Below are 13,274 nucleotides of genomic sequence, written 5' to 3'. Positions count from 1 at the left end.
AGCAAGTAAGACGAGGGATAAAAGTTACAGTGCAGTACAAGGAATGTATAAATTGCTTATTTACTGAAGGCAGCGGCATCAAGTCTACGATCTTGATTCAAATCTTTTTCTTCATGTTTTCTCTTTGCCGGATGAGTGACTTTTTGTTGAGGTTGGCTTTTTCCCTTCAACACTAAAGGGCCAGTAAGCGATTTTGGACAAAGATTGTTTGTTTGTTGATGTTTTGACTGCGCCGGTCGGGGCCCAACACCCGCAACCTCGGGTACGGGAGACGAACGCGCTAATAACCACAAGGCTGAAAAACCTCTTGAGTCTTCTTGCTCTCTTAAAGGGGCAGTAAGCCATTCTAAAGCAATGCACGTTTTGTAAAAAAAAAAATCTGCGAATATTTCCTCACTGTCCATTGGCTGTCGCTTTTTGGATGTGTGCCCGAAAATCCGTGTTTTCTCCGCCCAGGCTCCGTAAATTGTAAACAAAAAAATGGTGCGGACCGCACCACACAACACTGCGAGTGCAGTCTGTAAACATCACTCGTCGACACCTTAAAGGGGTAGTTCAGTGATTTTGAAGTGGGGTTGTATGAGTTACTTATACATAGTTTAAACTGTTCCTCTCTGCAACAGTGGGAATGTGACTTACGCTGCATCCACTTCTCCTCCAAACTCCGTTAAATGTCATCGCAGATCACCATGTCCATGAGGTAACATATTAACTATCCATAAGTAACTCATACAACCCCACCTAAAAATCACTGAACTGTCCCTTTAAGAGACGTGCTGGCGGGTGGCGCTGCCACGCCGCGGTTTTGGCCTAGTGGCTAGCGCGTCGGAGCTTTTTTTTCCAGAATCGCTTACTGCCCCTTTAAGGTGTCGGGGAAAAATGTCTACTAGCGGCCCTCAGCAGCGTGCAGAGCCAGGGCCGTGTAGAATTCTTCTTTCATCGCACACAGAACCGACAGCTAGCGCACCGTGAGGAAATGTTCCCAGAATTTTACGGAAAGCTTATTGTTTTAAACCAGTTAATTTAATGCAACAAAGCTGAGTACTCCCTCTTACTGCAGTCGGATTGGTCCACAGCAGCAGCAGCAGCGTGAATGTCACAGATATAGTTGAGGTATTGGAATAAAGACGGTTTTGAATCCATTCGGTGAGAGAATGTTTTAATCAAGCCTCATCATGTAAATGGGAGGATCTCATCCTTGTGATTTGGAATTAAAACAGACATTTTTTTTTTATGGTCTGGGCAGGTCGATGAAAGATGATTTGATGAGAATCCCCCCGTCATGAAAAAAAACAACAGGAGAATGAGCTTTTTTAAATCCATGCGATGCGAATTAAGTGCTAAAATCAATTAACTCTAAAAGTGACGAGACTGAAAAATGCTTCGGGGTAAACGGAACGGTGTGACCTTCAGTGTTTGACAGGGAAGCGGAGGCTTGTGACCTGCTCGACGCTTTGATTTGATCCACCGGGGGAATTGTCAGGCTCAGTTTGGTTTTTTAAAATGTTTTACAGTTGTTACTGAAAGTGGGTTTTTAATCTAGGTCCCAGCGGAGGGGAAAACGATGAGCTGTGTTGACAGGAGGCCGCTCACAGCAACTAGACAGCGAATGATTTAATGCCATTGAATTCAGTTGACGGGGATGAATTTAAAAGAGTAGTGAGGGGGGAAAAGGTGAGTCAGAAAGGAAAAGGAAGTGGATGGTTGAGGTCGTCATCCTACAGCAAGATGATCTCACCTGAAACCTCTGAAGGAAAGACAGAGACAGTGGTTTCAAATGTTTGGCTGCTGGATGAGTCAAGAAATTAAGATTCAGTTGACTTCAAGAAGATGATTAAATGATTCCTGACCTGACTTTACGGGCGACAACAGAAAATTCTGCTCATGAGCCAATAATGTAGAGAGCAACAGCAACAATAATTTGAATAATCGCTTAGCTGATCAGCAGAAAACGAATCTGCAGCTATTGTGATATTCAAGAAATATAACTTTTTGCAATGCCAAGTTCACACTACCAGTTTAAGTCAGATTTTTTTTTTAGCTTTTTTGTTTGTTTTTGACGAAAACGCACCCAAGAAGTGACACGGGAAATATGCGGTGCACGCGCGAAGCAGGAATTGTTTGTCACTTTCACGATGTACGTCAAAAAGAAACTGTTCAATATCATGCAGGGTACTGTTTACTCTTTGTTTCAACTGTGTTGCGTGCGGAGAGAGAGAAATAGCTCGACGCGTTTTCCGCAATAAATCCAGCTCCGGGTGACGCCGTGGATGTCTTAAGCAGAAGTATTTATTAGAAGAGCTCAATATTGAGGGGACTTCTGGTTCGCTACACAGATCAACAGGTTCACAGTGTTCGCCGTCCCAAGACAGTCTTGCCCGTCCCCGGCCTCTGTAGTTGTATTCAGATTTGAGTAATGGCGTCATCTCCCCCGCGACTATGACACCTCGAGTCCGTGTGATGATTTTTCTTTTCTCCCCAGAAACACGGAAAAGGCGGAGAGTATGGGTGACGTGGTTGTTGTGCTACGGTTCCTCCCCCGGGGGCTTTCCAGGTTGACGCACTCACCGCCCGTCACATCGCAGCTCACGCTGCAAGGAGATGAGCTCACCGCTGGTTCCCCCGACGCGTCCACATATTTGGGCCTGTTAGAAATCGGACACAACGTCGGCGAGTCACTGGGATCGCGTCGTTGGTAGATCGCACATTAGCGATCGAGGGGCCATTTGCGCGGCCCCGATTTCTCGTCTGACTTTCCTTCCGACTTCCTGCGACTCCAGAATTTGCCGGCGAGCCAAAAAACAATCAGGCTTAAAATCTTGTAGTGTGAACTTGGCGTTACTGGTTCCAGCTTCTCCAAAGTGTGAATGGGAAACTGTTAAAACAAGAAATTTGAAGATCTTGTCATGGGGGAAATTATAACAGGCATTTTTTCCCCCAACTATTGTTTAATTGAGAAGATCCTCAGTTTTTTTGCTTATAATAATTGAATGATACTTATTCCCTGAAAGGGGCCAAGTGCTTTTACAATCACCTGATGATTATACTTCTGTACTTTTGTAGGATTTTGAAGGCAGGTCATTCACTTGTAACGGAGTGTTTCACATGATTACATTAAGATTTTCCTGACTTCCTCCCCCTCCGTGGGCTGCACCGGTATCACAGCAGGCTTGGGGGAGCAGCCCATTGGAGGAGCTCCACGTGTTTGTCCCGTATTCCAGCATGAATGATGGTTTCATTATCTAGGTCTAGAGTAAAGTGCAATCGCTGCCTCTGTTCCTCTTTTTGCTCGTGGGGGGGGTTACGTTTGCTCCCTTTTCATCTCCGTCAAGTCAGCAAATCGAATCACATGACGCCCACATCCTCCTGGACTCCGTGCGTGAAAAAGCGTTGACGGTGCAGCCGAGTGCAATCCGCCTGGCGCCAAGAACCTCTCGGACACGCGGAGGAGGCCGTCGGCACAGGTGAGCCGGGGCGGCGTTATTGTGACATGCAGCATAGAGAGCGTGCTGGTTGGCCTCATCAGGTGTTTCGGCTGAATGACGTTTTTGTAGACTTTGTGTGTTGAGGCTCATGAGCGAGTCGTGGGTGAAATGATTCAAACAGGTGGTGCGCAGACCAGATCGCACATTCTGTCACAGATCTGCTGAATGGTCGTCGTGCGCTGCAGCACAACTGAGGAGGAGGTTTTTTTATGCTTCTCAGCTTATTCCACAACACTGGAGCCTGTGAGGGGTAATATTTCCTTATATAGCAAGCACAGTAAATATACATGCATTCCTGCTCTGCAGCTCTCATCCTCCCTCTTTTCCCTTCACTCATCCCCGTGACTTCTTCTGTCCTTCACTTGTCCACATCTGCTTTGCATCTTTTCATATTTCCTCATCTGTCCCCTCGTCTCCTCCTCACTTTGTCCTCATCGTCAGCCCAAGGGTCTCGTTCAGCCTCCTGTGTGTGTGTGTGTGTGTGTGTGTGTGTGTGTGTGTGTGTGTGTGTGTGTGTGTGTGTGTGTGTGTGTGTGTGTGTGTGTGTGTGTGTGTGTGTGTGTGTGTGTGTGTGTGTGTGTGTGTGTGTGTGTGTGTGTGTGTGTGTGTGTGTGTGTGTGTGTGTGTGTGCGCGTGTGTGTGCGCGCAGAGAGCCTGGGAAAAGAGAGGCCATAAACAACACAGGCAAACAAACCACCTGCTTCCTGCTGAGGTCTCGTGTTGTTGAATGTGTGGACGGAAATAGAACCGGGCAACCTTGCAGTAGAATTAGGAAAGATAGAACAGGCAGGAGGAGAAGAGAAAAAAATCACGGACCAGCGCAGCGGTTATCTCTCCACAGCACATCGCTGTGTACCGAGGAACCAGGCGCGGCGATGACGTCTGAGAATGTGTGGACTCCTGGAATCAAAGGTTAAACGGTCCAGTAATCGATTCAAATCCATCAACAGGAAATTAATCTGCAGCTATTTTAATAGATCCAGCATCTCAATTGATTTTTGTGCAATTGAAAAAAAAACAACTGTTTGGTTTTCGCGGTCACACAAAATATGGATGTAGGAAATTGTGACGGACCCTTTTCACAGTTCTCAGATTTTCCTTTTTTAAATTTGGGCACAGGAGTTGTTTTAACAGATATACAGAGTTGAATCTTCACATGTCTGTGTCCTTGTATGGTATATTATTACCATTACTTTGATAACTGATTTTGATTAAACCAGAGATGATCTGAATGGCATGAAACGGGAAATAGCAACAAAAAAAAGGCTGGAACAAAAACAATCTTTGGAAATCTTTAGCTGTAATGATTTTCTACAAGTGTTGCCAAGTCATTTTTCTGGCGATTCCTTTTTACATTGGATCCAGTGTTTCATCTTAACAAGCATGACATCTGATAAATCTGTAACTTTTTAGATATCTGATCTTGTTCCGGTCGTGTGAGTCATTTGGTTGAAGCTTCTCAGAAATGGAGAAAATCAACTTTAGAGAGACATTGATAATGGTAATTGTTGCGAATTCAGTTTATATCAATAAATCAATAATTTGAGCTCTAAGTCAAATGGTGACATGTCAAAAGTAAACTACTTAATATACCCAGACAAGAAAAATCATGTCCTTTCAGCTCCCAGTAATTTTCCAGACGCTCAGCAGAGCATCCATGTTGAAATGTTTCAACATGGACGTAGAAAAAAAAAAAGAAGAAAGAGTTACATCGACGCCACATGACTCAACACATTTGTTTTTTCCGTAACAACACCACATGTGAAGACTCTCCCAAGAATGACGAGACTCTAGATGAACGCTTGGACCTGCGCCTTTCTGGAAACAGAGATGTTAGTTGTTTCGTTGCAAACATTTTCTACGTCCAGCTGTTCAAATGTGAATATATATATGTATATATATATATATAACATGAATATCTGCGTGTCGGTGTTACGTCCCAGTATGGATGAGGGAGCAACAGTCGGACAAAAGAAGACATTATATCATGAGTTTGCCGTGAGCTCAGGAAACTCGTGCTTGTGGTTAGCTGACATTTATTAGACCAAATGGTAAAATGATCTGCAGATTATACTTACAATAATGAAAGTAATTGGTAGTCTTTTACTATTTGAGGGAACGTAACATCGAAGAGCCGTGTTCCGTAGTCGGTCGTCGCAAGGTCCGTTCCTCCCAACGCGTCTGCTTCCGTCGCAACGCCGCCTGCGAAGACTCTCCCAAGAATGACGAGACCCTAAAATGAACAGTCGCTGCGCCTTTCGGGAAACTGAGACGTGAGAAGGCCAAACTCGGGAGGGGGGTGCGGGTGGTGGTGGTGGTGGGGGTTGTAATCTCGGCCTCATTCTGGAGTCCAGTCGAAGCACCTGCTCCTGACTCAGCTGTGAATCATGGACGGTTGATGACTCTGTCACACGCATCCTATTCTCACACACACACACACACACACACACACACACACACACACACACACACACACACCAGGGGATTCCCTATAGCCCGGTCTCATATGTCTCTCTGTCTGGACACTCGTCTCTGCTGCCTTTTAAAAAAAAAAAAGCGATGATCGATCTCAGCTCATTTGCAGTTTTTGGGCCACAGACACACACACACACACACACACACACACACACACACTCACAGAGGACACAGCGTTGTGCATTCAACGCCTTGGGTAATGTAACCTTTTACTTACCTCCACACCATCCTTCATCGTGTGTCGGGAAACTTAAGCTTTACCGGAGCGGAGGCACGGTATTGTCACGGTCCACCGGCACGCTTCACTTGTGAACGGGCATCGACCGGCTGTTGCTGAGTGAGCTAGGCTAAGAAAAAGGGGAGCACGGCCTGCAGTGCAAGTCGTGTCTTGTCTCTTCAGTGTTGTTTACTGTGCGATTCTGCTGTCCGTTGAACTGAAGACACCACTCGGTGGGTTAACAACATCGGTTCAAGTGGATCCATGTCCTGGAAGTACGGGTTCATAGTTTGCTTTAATTACTCCGATTGAAGAAAGAAGAAGAAATCAGGTTGACATATGTTGAGTGTTTATTTTCGTTCTTCTTAACTTGTTCTCATTATTTTTCGTCCGCAGTAAACTGTGTGAAATAATGTCCAGAAGGGTTTCCTGTGCAGCATCGGGTCATGTGAATATGACCGTGAACATGACGTGGCCTGTTGGGTGGAATCAGGTCATATTTATTGTTTTACTAAATAGTTTGGAAATTTGGGAAATACTCGCTGTCTCGCTTAGAGTCAGTTAGATACCGCTCTCATATCAATGCTGTTTTTAAACCAGCGGGAGGCGGCGGTGAACATCTTGTGCCTCGTCTGTCGGAAATTTAAAAGAGGAGGACGGAGAAGAAATCAAAACGACACAGACTGCGTGTAGTTGTTGGCGTGTTGCAGGCAAACTAAATCACCTAAAGATGTTTGAGGCCCTCGTAATATCTCTCTGTGAGCTCCTGCAACTTTCAGACGTTGTGGACAAAGCCAGCGATTGTGCGACGTGAGAACATGAATGAGTAGTTACTTGAGTACGTCGGTCTTCAATGTGGCCCCCGGACACATGGAATATGGTCTGAGTGATTGAATCACAACGCGTCTCGGACGGGATGCCTCATACCCGTACTAACGGCTACTTGCGGTGATCGGACCGCCCGAGAGCCGGTCTGCTTCCCCGAGTCTTGTGCGAGGTGTCCAGGCAACTGGGGGTGATTTAACAGGAAGTCGTTTCTCCAGAGCAAGGATTAATAAAAAGGGATTTTCTTATCTTAATTAGTCCAGTGTAACATGATGTAACTTGATGTTCGGCCTCGGCCATACAGCACTGGCAGCTAGCTGGTTAAAGGGGAACTCCACCATTTGAACACGTTTAATATGTGTTGAACGAAGACATCGGTGGCTCAATGTCCAGAGCGACCTGTAGAATTGGAGGAGTTCTTTTCAAATATACGATAGATACATGTTCTCGACTGGTTCCTGTTGATATCTGATTGGCCGATCAGTTCATGTGGGGAACACGGCTTCATCTTCCTCCTGCTTCCCCCCCAGAGATCCCGTCCTGTGTGTTACTGCTCACCACCTCCTCTAGGCCTCGTCGTTCACGACGCAACATACCACCGAACACATATCATGTGCACCACTCGGCCCAAAGAAGCCACAAACGCCTCTTACTTTGACTTTTACTTTCAGTAAATATGTGTTTCTGTCCTCGTTTCAGCATATCTCTTAAACCAAAATGATTAATCAAATCAGTGTTTTTGAGGATTCGATTTAGGGTAAAAGAATACTCGAATAATAATCTATGAACGGCCTCCCTGAAATCTTTTCACCTGTGTCTGCAATGAGTGCAGTTTCAACAGCACTAACAGTAAAACAGGTATTGACTCAACCCGAGGTGCTTCAGCCTGACCTCTTTTAGTTTTACTGCGCTGGTCGGTGTTCAGCGGCGGCCCACGTGCCACATCGATCCTGGTAACTCACCTGGAAAATAAACTCACGATCTGTACAGAGTTACTTAACCACACAGTTTGAGACGGTCAGAATTGATTTCTACGACCATCGCGGCTCATGATGCTTTACTGACCTGTTGTGGCCTGAACTCTCTCAGGTGGGGAGACGATGGAAGGTAGCGGATTGTAAACTCGATTCTCCAGTTTTGTTCACGTTTTTCTTTCGACATCTTACACACGCATGTTATTGTCGGCACCGTTGATTCTTTTCAATCAACTACTTGATCATGAGAGAATTGAGCAATTTTCACCACTGATCAATATTGAAAAGCCACCACTGGAAAATGTTTCCTTTTGTTGGATTTCCAAAACCGACATTCAGTCGCTGAGGTTTGCTTCTTGCTGCCAGAGTTAGAGTTAGCAGCATGGCAAAGGCTACAAGCCGCACTACTGTCCAAAGCCAGAAACGACGGTAAGAAGAATCCCAATTTGAGACCCTGATCTAAGTGCTATTGTAGAGGCAGAGTAAGAAGGGCCCAGGTCTTCTTACTTGCTGATCGAATAGTAACACGGCCAACTGGACGTCGGTCAGTTCCGTAGCTGGACCGGCCATTAGGACCATGAATCACCCCGCATTGGTCGGCCAGTGGATTGTAGAAAGAAAAAAATAATATGATGCGCCAGTCAACCGGGGACAGCATGTAAGCATGCTGGGTATGTAATCTGGGACTGGGCTCAATTAAGTTAGTCCAGGGGCCTTTTTATTTGTTTTGGTCCCTGTCCTACCAAGCCTGTCTCCATCAAATGAATGCCAGTCCGAGGTTGTTCTCGTCCGTCTCTAGCACTCTCCTCTCCCCTCCTCTGTCAACATCACAGCAGTGAATGTCAGACACATGTCACGTTTGTAATGGTGGAATTCTCCTTTCCGAAGGCACGTTCATTCATATGTAGGTTTTTCTTTCGTTCTTCTTTCCCGTGAGAGACAAATGCCGGGATTTGATCTCTGAAGTGCTGCCGAGTCGTGGAGTGGGGATCCGCGACTGTAGCTGCCCCTTCGTACGCCCGCTGAGATAATCTGTCCCAAGCCGGATTGATTTCTGATTTGACCGTAGCTTTTCTGAAGCAGCAGCAGCCCGGGCCTTTTGTTTTATTCATTAAATCACTCAAGGCTTTTCCACAGAAGCTGATGCTAATAGCCTCGGTCAGGCTTCTTATCTCCTGTTCCTCGCCCCGATTCATAATGCCGTCAGGCGTAGCAGCTCAGCACGCTCATTTAGGATGGCAATTATGCGAGAGTGGCAGCGATCATTCTCGGTATCTCCGCTCGGCGGAAGGGAGACGGAAAAATTGCATCGAGCATCCAGGGTTATCAGTGGTAATGCCGCATGTCTGACAGAGAAAATGGGAACTTCTACTGTGGCTTAATAGCGAGCCGGAGACTTGAAAGTGCGAGAGAGAGAGAGGGAGAGAGCTGGTAAAAAAAACAAGAAGTTCTCGTAAGTAGTTGAGATTTGTGTCGGCTCGCCTCCCCAGCAGGAAGCATTTTCACGGTGTCAATGTAAAACGGCTCACTATCGAAAGGAGCAAAAGCACGCCGCTCGGAAAAGATGCAATATCCCCCGCACCAGGGGAAATAAAGCCTTCACACCCAGCCCCGGGTCCCATAAGAGGAGGAAGGATACGGGGGCAAATATATACACACCACCAGTGAATGAGTTGAATGGACAAGGCTTTTTTATTTATTTATGAGAGGAAGGCCGGAGAGGAGGAACAACAATGCTATTCCCAGTGAGGAAATACAGCTCCCTTGTGTTTTGAAGTGGGCCCGTTGTCAACCAGCCAGCTGCTGACATCATGTGAACAGACAGTGCCCAGACCGCGGTTGATGCGGGGCTGCGAGGCAGCGAGCGGGGAGGGCACGGAGCTCAGGCACTCCACTGTTACGCCGCGCTCGGCGTGCAGCACTCGTCACCGCGCGGCGATTGGATTTGGACGAATTTGTATGAAGCCGCTTCTTTCAGTTTCTGCTCATTGCAGCCGCCCCGGCAGCACATGAAGCAACGCTGATCGCTGTTGGTAAGAGAGACGGTTTTGTTCTTAACTTTGAATCCCCCATGTGTGCTTCTTGGTCTCGGGTGCGTTGCTCGACCACGAGGGCTGAAATGGCCGAGCGTTGTGGAGTCTACGTTTTTGCACTGCAAGAAAAAAAAAGAGCAATTTTATGAAGTAAGTAGTTTTAAGTATGTTGATCAGAAAATGAAATCAGCAGCTGTTTTACTATACGTTAATGTAATGTAAGTAAGCTTCTGTCATGTGGGGACTTGCCAGGCTGCCACCTAATGATTATTTTCATAAATCTGCCGATAACTTCTTTGGTTAATCAATTGGTTGTTCGTCTGTATAGACAGAAAATAGCGTCAAATCCTCTTTAGCTCAAGGTGACGTCTTTAGATGTCTTGTATTGTCCAACCAAATGTCCAAAATCCAAAGATTTACAGTTTACTGTAATGTATGATGGCCAACAAATCTCACATAAAAAAAGGTGCCAGCAAATCTTTACTATTAAGTTAGTTTTTTTTAAAAGACTGGACGGATGGATCAATAATGAAAATAATGATTAGTGACAACCAGCTCAGAGTGTCACCGTAAAGCAGTTCATTCACGGTGGAAATGGAAAAGTCCCGGGTTGCTACGCGAGGCAGGTAGAACTCATTCACGTGGAGCAGGAGGCTTATTGCCTCGTCAATAAATGCAGTGGGATCAGCCGACCGGCTTGAAAGACGAGCGCTAATGGAGTCAAACTCGGCAGTAGAAGCCGTCTTGGTGCGGGTTATTACAGAGAATGTGAGTTTATTATGCACAAATCAGGCTTAAGAGGCTCCAGCGGGACGGTACAGCGAGCCCTGCCTCTTTAATGGGCCCGGTGTAAAGTGACTGTGCTGACTCATGTTCCCCCGGAGATCTCAAAAGTCTCCACATGGTAACCTCTCCCGTTTCTCATGTGTCTCATGTTCACCTCGTTCACACACTTTTGTCTTCCCTCTTGCTTTTGTTCGCATTGAGGTTAAGGTGCCTTTTTTTTTTTGGGAGTCGTGATCATGCAGCCCCTTTCTTTCACAGTAGAGGGATTGAATTGAGACGTTTCCCCTGGAATGACACTGCAGGGAGAATCCCCACATTGGAAACACTTACAGTGCAGGAGGGAGGGAGGGAGGGACGGAGGGAGACGGGGAAACTGGGTGAGGCTAAACCGAGTTCCGCGCTTGAGCTTAGCGGCGGCGGTTTCCCTTTTGACAATTGAGTTGTTATTGTCCTGAGTGAAAACACACACCTGTGACATTTGTCTTTGTGCTCATATTTCCAGTTGCGGCCGTGTCGAGTTTCCCTCTGTACACACACACACACACACAGACACACACACACACACACACACACACACACACACACACACACAGCCTGGGCTTTCACATAAAGTCTCCCCTCTTTATTTAACTGCACTTCGTGAGCGCTATAAGTCGTCATCTCTGGAACGTGGTCTGGAGATAAGTGTTGAGATTTGGGCAAACATGCAATGTGCCTTTAATAAGTTTATTGCCAAGTAGGTTTTCACATACAAGGAAACTCCTTTGATGTGATGGTGCAAACAACAAGATAAAATAAAAAGCAAGCACAAGGAGAAAGAAACTACACAATAAAATTTGATATATAGAAATAAAATATATAAAAGTATAATAGTACAATGTGGAAATATGGGGAATCTGTCACTGAGAGTTACAGCTGTATAGGATGTGCAGGAGAAAATGTGCAAGTCATTTTAGGGATGCTGCTCTGGACGGAGGTGGAGCTGAAACAACGAATCTATCAGTAAAATGAATTTGCCACATGATTTTGTAACTCATCAATCATGTCATTTGTTAAACAAAATATCAGAAAAATTCAGGAATTTGCGACAGACACTGTTCACCGTGAAGACTAAACAAGTAACCCCCAAATTATTGATAGTCTAATAAAACAATGAAATGTAATTGTCAGTTGCTGACTTCTATTATTCCACTGAACGACACGCAGAAAGTCTCATCTGTGTTTTTCAAGTCACTTTACACGTTCATTTGCATCGTGCAAATCACAGCAGGTGAAGAACAAAATCCTGCACTGCTTCAGTCCGTCAGTCAGCCAGCGCCACGGGAAAAAAAACCAAACACGTCCATCATCGCAGTGAGTGTTGTGGCTATCAGCGGTAAAGTGATTTTAAAATGCAATGTCGTTAAATTGCCTCCAACACAGCTGAGGTCAGGCAGCGAGACGAGTGTAAACAAGTGCAGGAGAGCAGAACATCCTTCCTCCTCACCACCATCATCATCATCGTCCCTCCATGGAAACCTGTTAATGATCCTGTGGTAGGGTCGGATCCACATGCGCAGGCAAGCCGTCTAATTAAACAAGCAAATGGCAATTTAATGGGGCTGCCTGTGAAGCAGCACTGCAACTGGGCCAGTGGAGTAGAAAGAGGGCGAAGACGCCCAAACGCAGTCGCTGCAGCAGTAGATGCACAAGTTGGTGCTAGTTTTGTTTTCAAATGGATCCTTTTTAGTGAGTCTGCACTGATTTTTGTCACAGCGTTGGTCCGTTTAATGGCATTTTCATCGATTAGCCAATTAAATGTTGCGGCTCTACATCATAATGACAAGTTTAAGCCAAAAAGTTATCTATTTCTGCTTTGATAAATATAATGACACTGCCATTGTCATGATCATATTTCAATATTGTTTAGTAATGTTAAGTAAAATACTTTTCTCTAACTGAAAAATAATAGCTGGGAGGATGTAACAATAAGAAACCTTATGATTTTATCTGATTCTATTGATTTACAAACAAGATAAGTCTGGGATTTAACAAAAAAACAAGATTATGATAATAAGTTTGCGATAATGACTTGTTTATCTTTGCCAATGTAAAGAACATATACAGACAGAATGTAGGTTTAAAGAAAAAGACTGCAGTTTAGTCAGAAAAATCTAAGTTACATGTTTTCAACTGGCTCAGCCCTAATTGGTAGTTAGTTGAAAGCCTCGGTGGTTTGAACTTAAGGTTGTGCAAAAGATACAAAGTGTAATTATGAACCTGCGAGACACTCCCTGGCCTCCCGCAGTGATTTGACTCACTAATGACTCTACAGCCCCGGCGACGTAGATGGCGGCCTGTCAGAGGAGCACGCCCCGGTCTGCAGTCGGAAACACAAAGAGTGGCTCTCGTGTTTGGTATAGGAGCACTCAGGGAAAATGCCAGCAACCCAGAGCTCAATGACATTTCCCGAGGTATCGCTCTTACCCACAGGGGCTGA

The sequence above is a fragment of the Scophthalmus maximus genome, chromosome 3 (genome assembly GCF_022379125.1).
Source record: "Scophthalmus maximus strain ysfricsl-2021 chromosome 3, ASM2237912v1, whole genome shotgun sequence".
Classification (NCBI taxonomy): Eukaryota; Metazoa; Chordata; class Actinopteri; order Pleuronectiformes; family Scophthalmidae; genus Scophthalmus; species Scophthalmus maximus.
This window is presented reverse-complemented; position numbering follows the sequence as displayed.